Raw genomic sequence first — 6,039 nt, 5'->3', positions numbered from 1 at the left:
TAGATGACGGCACAACCGGAAGATACAAAGGGACGCCGGCACACACACACATTAGCTCCTTTGTGATGAAGCAAGAGCTCTGCCCGTGATAGGTGTGGCGACGAGACGCAGTGTCTCGTTCCCTTCTCGGGAACAAGGTTTACAGTCGTAACCCGAGACGTTCCCCTTCGAGGGAACGAGACACTGCGTCGTCGTCGTGACGACACTATGGGGAACGTAATACCCACTATGCCACACCGTAATCACGCCCGCCCTGGTGTGAAGCTGGGAGACCAGGCACACTTAGGACGCGAGCACTCTGGTGCCAGGCGTCAAGGGGAGTTGTAGACTGTAAAAACGTATGAAGGTGTGCGGGGTGGCCTATCCGGCCGCCTCGCAGATCTCCTGAAGCGAGACACCAGAAAGGAGGGCCACAGAGGAGCCCATGCTCCTGGTGGAATGCGCCCTCACGGCCATAGGTGAAGGCAAATTGCGCACCTGATAAGCCGTGGCTATAGCCTGGACAATCCAATTACTTATTGTCTGTTTAGATGCAGGCAGCCCTTTCTTGGGTGAACCAAAGCACACCAACAACTGGTCTGACTTCCTCCACTGAGAAGACTTCTCCAAATAAACTCTTAGGGCTCTGATTGGGCAGAGCAGGTGAAGTCTCCCCTCTTCCGCCGTCCCATGAGGTGGAGGATGGAAGGCCTGAAGAACCACTGACCGTGCCGCACTAGATGGCACCTTGGGCACATAGCCCGGCCTAGGATGTAAGATGGCCTTAACACCGCCAGGGGCAAACTCCAGGCAAGTTGGCGTTATAGCCAAGGCCTGGAGATCCCCCACTCTCCTCAGAGAGGTGATGGCAAGGAGAAAGGCCACCTTGAAGGTCAGGTTCTTTGCCTCAGCCGACTCCAGTGGTTCAAAGGGGGCCTCAGCCAACCCTTCAAGAACCACCGCCAGGTCCCAAGTTGGGACTCTGGAGTGAGCCGCAGGCCTCATCCTCCGAGCCCCAAGGAGGAAACGTACAACCATATGGTGCTTTCCCAAAGGCCCAGCACCTATAAGCGAGTGGAAAGCCGCAATGGCAGCCACATAAACCTTAAGTGGACGGGGTAAGACGGGCGGAGAAACGATCTTGGAGGAACTCCACACTGAAGCTACTGGGCAGTTAACTGGGTCCACCTCACGCTCTCTACACCAAGTGGAAAACACACTTCACTTTAGGCTGTACAGCCTCCTGGTGGAAGGAGCCCTGGAGCTGAGTAGGGTCTCGACAACATCTGCTGACAGGCCAGCCTCTAGGTACCGAGCCTCCTCAGGGGCCAGACCCAGAGGATCCACAGCTCTGGCCAGGGTTGAAATATTGTGCCCCCTGCCTGAGACAGCAGATCCCTCCTCAGAGGGACCTGCCATGGGAGGCCGTCTAGCAGTGCTACAATGACCGAGAACCATATCCGGGTCGGCCAGCGGGGTGCTACTAAAAGTAGGCTGATCCCTTCCCGGCGGACCCATTCCAAGACTCCCGGGAGCAGAGCGATCGGGGGAAATGCGTACAGACGCAGCCTCGGCCACGTTAGTGTCATAGCGTCCAGCCCCAGCGGAGCTGGATACCTGAGAGAGAACCACAGTGGACAGTGGGACGTCTCTTGAGACGCGAACAGATCCACTTCCACTGGGCCGAATCTCACGCACATGGCCTCCACCACCTAGTTTTCGCCACTCCCCAGGCCTCAGCCCCTGCCTCGACAGGACGTCTGCTCCCTGATTTTGGATCCCGGGGACATACATCGCTCTGAGAGACGACAGATTCTCCTGGGACCACAGAAGGATCTGGTGTGCCAGTCTGCATAGAGGGCGCGACCTCAGACCCCCCTGATGATTCAGATACGCGACTACAGAAGTGTTGTCCGAGCGTATCAGGACATGGTGGCCGCGGAGGTCCGGGAAAAAACTCCTCAGAGCTTTGTAGACCGCCAGAATTTCCAGGCAATTGATGTGCCAGGAAAAATGCCGGGTCTCCCACAGACCTCTCGCAAAGCGGCCGTCCATGACCGCGCCCCAACCAGTGAGAGAGGCATCTGTTGAAACGATTTTCCGGCAACATGATGCTCCCAGCACCGGTCCCTTGGACGGGAACCAAGGTTTCCTCCATATGACAAGGGAACGAAAACATCTTCGCGTTACCCTGATCATACGGAACGGATTTCCCCTTGGGGAAAAACCCCTTGGCTCTCAACCACCACTGTAGGGGTCTCATGTGTAGCAGGCCAAAAGGTATGGTGTTGGACGCTGCTGCCATGAGCCCCAGCAGTCTCTCAAACTGCTTCACAGTGAGGCTGTGGCCTAGCTTCACTCTGGAGACCATCGCCAGTATGGACTCCACGCGCGCAGGAGACATCTGTGCCCGCATCGTCGTGGAATCCCATACAACTCCCAGGAACGTAGTCCTCTGGGAGGGCATCAACACACTCTTTTTTGTGTTGAGTCTCAACCCCAGACTCTGGATGTGGGTGAGGAGGACATCTCGATGCCGAATCGCCAGCTCTCGCGACTGGGCCAGAATCAGCCAGTCGTCGATGTAATTGAGCACCCTGCCGCCCTCGAGCCTCAGGGGTGCTAGAGCTGCATCCATGCACTTGGTGAAGGTGCGAGGGGAGAGAGCTAGGCCGAAGTGAAGAACCCGATATTGGTACGCTTCGCCCCCGAAAGCGAACCTCAGGAACTTCCTGTGACATGGAAGGATGGATATATGGAAGTATGCGTCCTTCAGATCTAACGTGACGAACCATTCCTCGAACTGGATCTGACTCACGATGCTGGAATTGTGAGCATGTTGAACCTGAACCTCCTCAGAGAAACATTCAAGTGCCTAAGGTCTAATATTGGACGCAACCCTTCATCCTTCTTGGGAACTATGAAGTATCGGCTGTAGAACCCGGACTCCCTGTCTGGCAGAGGAACACATTCTATGGCCTCCTTAACCAACAGGGATTGAACTTCCTGTTCCATAACCCGAACCTGCTCTGGGCCGACCACAGTCCAGACCACCCCGTTAACCTTTGGGGAGCTGAACTGCAGCCTGTAACCCAGCTCTACAGTACGCAGGGCCAACGCAGATATATTCGGAAGGCATGACCATGCGCCGAGATAATCTACTAAGGGAACCAGCCTCTCGAGGCTGGCCTCGGGTGTTACCCAAGACTTGTTCCCGACCACCTGAAGCGGCTGGCCGGCAGGGAGCGGTCGACAACGATTTTGGGTGGGCGGACGCGTTCGCTGCCCAGCCGCAGGTTTTACTAGAGGCGGCTGGAGCGGCGTGCATACGCGGGAAATCAGCGTGGCCCGAAGCATACTGGCCGGCGGGAACACAGCACTGATTTCCCGAGAGCTCCGGGGGGGGGAAGCGACCTCGATCACTCCGCCCCGGGGGGGACAGCTCTCAGCGGAGACAGAGCTGCAGCGGTACGGCCGGCAGGGTTCGACCGAAAACGATTCTCGATGGGTGGACGCGATTGCTGCCTGGCCGCAAGCCTGTGGGGCAGACAGAGCAGCGTGTGTTCGCTGGAAACCGATGTGTCCCGAAGCGCACTTAAAGGCGGGATACAGACATCGACTTCCTGAGGGCTTTCCTGAGGGGAGGCTCTTTCGGTTTCGCTCTCGACACCCTGAAGCGGAGGACCGGTAGGGAATAATCGAAAACCGTTCCCGATGGGCAAACACGAGCACTGCCTGGCTGCAAGCCCTTGGGGCGACAGACAGAGCAGCGTGCGTTCGCTGCTCATCATTTTAATTCCTCAGAATTAAATGCAGCCATAATACCAGACAATACTGTTTTGTGTTATACGGTCTCTAATCTACACGCTGCATCGGCAGACGCGAGATTCGAGTCGTTACAATATATTTGGCTTTCATCCCTCAAGAAGAAAGTCAACAGCTGCGAGGCTGAAATATCCGACAGCGCACGGATATACGCATCGAGATATTTCTCAATGAACAGCTGCCAGCACCCTCAGGGGCTGACTGTGAATGCCTCGCACCCAAACAGTATTATTTCACAGATCGCGTGTGTCCCTTTCATTGCAGACCCGTACTCTACGCGTTGCCTCGGCAAACGCAAGATTCGAGTCGTTCACAATATATTTGGTTTTCATCTCTCGAGAAGAAAATCAACGAGCGCGAGGCTGAAACACCCGAAAACGCACGGCTGTGCGCGTCGAGATGTTTCTCAATGAACACAGCCAGCACCCTCAGGAGCTGACTGTTCGTGCCTCGCACACACACAGAATCTTTATTGCAAAACAGAGTAGACCCGTAATCAACGTGCTGCCTTGGCAAACGCGAGATCTGAGCCACTATAGATTATATATTGCAATGCAGCTTATTTAGGACAATTCTTATGGGACAAACAACACCAAATAGGACAGACAGTTTGACACAGAGCGCTTGCTGAAGAGCAAAAAGCTAATGTGTGTGTGTGCCGGCGTCCCTTTGTATCTTCCGGTTGTGCCGTCATCTACTACGTCATGACGCAGCAGCGATCAGGATTTGAGAGATATCATTCATACTTAAGATGCGTTACGCTAAGGGCGTTCCCCATAGTGTCGTCACGATGACGACGCAGTGCGAGTTCCCTCGAAGGGGAACAAAAGCGAGAGACGCTAGTTTTGCTGTTTGTCAGTTGATGACGTTTCCTCGTTGCCATGCCATCTGCTCTCGCGCGCGCACTCCAGTCTTACAGTGCGACTCGAATGTTTACGCGCACGCGCATTAAAACACATGGCACGCAGCATATAATAAACATCTAGAATTTAAACATATAAAATAATTTAAAATATCATTAATATTAAACCATGAATTTAGTTTAAGAATTGAACACCTCTTTATTTTATTTGAAAACGTGCTTGCAATATTTTCATATCTTTTATATATAAAATAAAGGTGTCCTGAAAGTGCTTTAGTTGTAAATATGAAAGTAGTATTGATTATATAATAAAACATATAAAGTAGCTTTAGAAATGGTAAACAGTGTAAAAATAAAAGTATAGCCTACATTGCAAAAAACTCACTTGATTAAAACCTTTACATTATCATTAATATATTTGCATTAATATATTTTCACATAGGTTTAAAAAACTGGGCTGAGAACTAACTGGTGCTTATTTTTTTTATTTTTTTGTGTGTGACCCTTTAAGAATTTTCTGTTCCTGTTCAGAAGAGCAGGAAAAAAGTGAAGCATGGAGTGCTATTTGAATGTATTTATTTGTTGCTGCTGAAAAAATAAATAAATACACACTCATTATGCAACATTCTGTCTAGCACATGTTATGTGTTGCTTCTCAATGTTGTTTTTTTCTCTTTTACTTATATATATATATATATTTTTTTTTAATTACTTAATAATAGGTTCCCTTAAGGTTATCACAAAATAATCTGTTTGACCACCATCACCAGCAAGACCATGCTGGTAGACCAGCATCATTAATGAGACCTTGCTGGTTGGCCAGCATCACCATGCTGTTTGACCAGCATCACCACCTAAACCAGCACCAAGCCAGCATAGACCCAGCATAAACCAGCATGGAAATTATGCTGGTCTATGCTGTTTTTTTCAGCAAGTTTATCAGGTATGCCTATTGTATTTATATATAAATATATTAGGTATGTGGCTGTGAGGATATTTTCCCACCGGTTAATCGACGTGTAACATCAGCGAGGGCTTTTAAATCGCTAATATAAAAGTGAAAGTAAAGTACAGATGTCTGGACGGACATTGATAATGGTGGCGCTCGCAGTGCGCTTGAATGAATTCCTATGGAAGTAGAAATGTAAAAACGTTCGCTTTGTTCTTCTCGCTCCTCGCCATGGACGTCGTTATGAATGCCAGTGCAGCCGCATACTTTTTAGGTTCACTTTAAAATTAGCGCAATATCGGGGGGATTGCTTTAACTGTGAGTTCAATAGCCTATTATTTTTCACGGAAAACACAACAACAAAAGACTACAATGACAGATTCGCTTAAATAGGCGCTTTTACACAAAATATTCCGTCATCAAC

The sequence above is a fragment of the Siphateles boraxobius genome, unplaced genomic scaffold (genome assembly GCF_051911475.1).
Source record: "Siphateles boraxobius isolate OS27281-9 unplaced genomic scaffold, OSU_SipBor_1 17, whole genome shotgun sequence".
Taxonomy (NCBI): domain Eukaryota; kingdom Metazoa; phylum Chordata; class Actinopteri; order Cypriniformes; family Leuciscidae; genus Siphateles; species Siphateles boraxobius.
The sequence above is the reverse complement of the archived record's forward strand: the minus strand, read 5'-3'. Positions refer to the sequence as shown.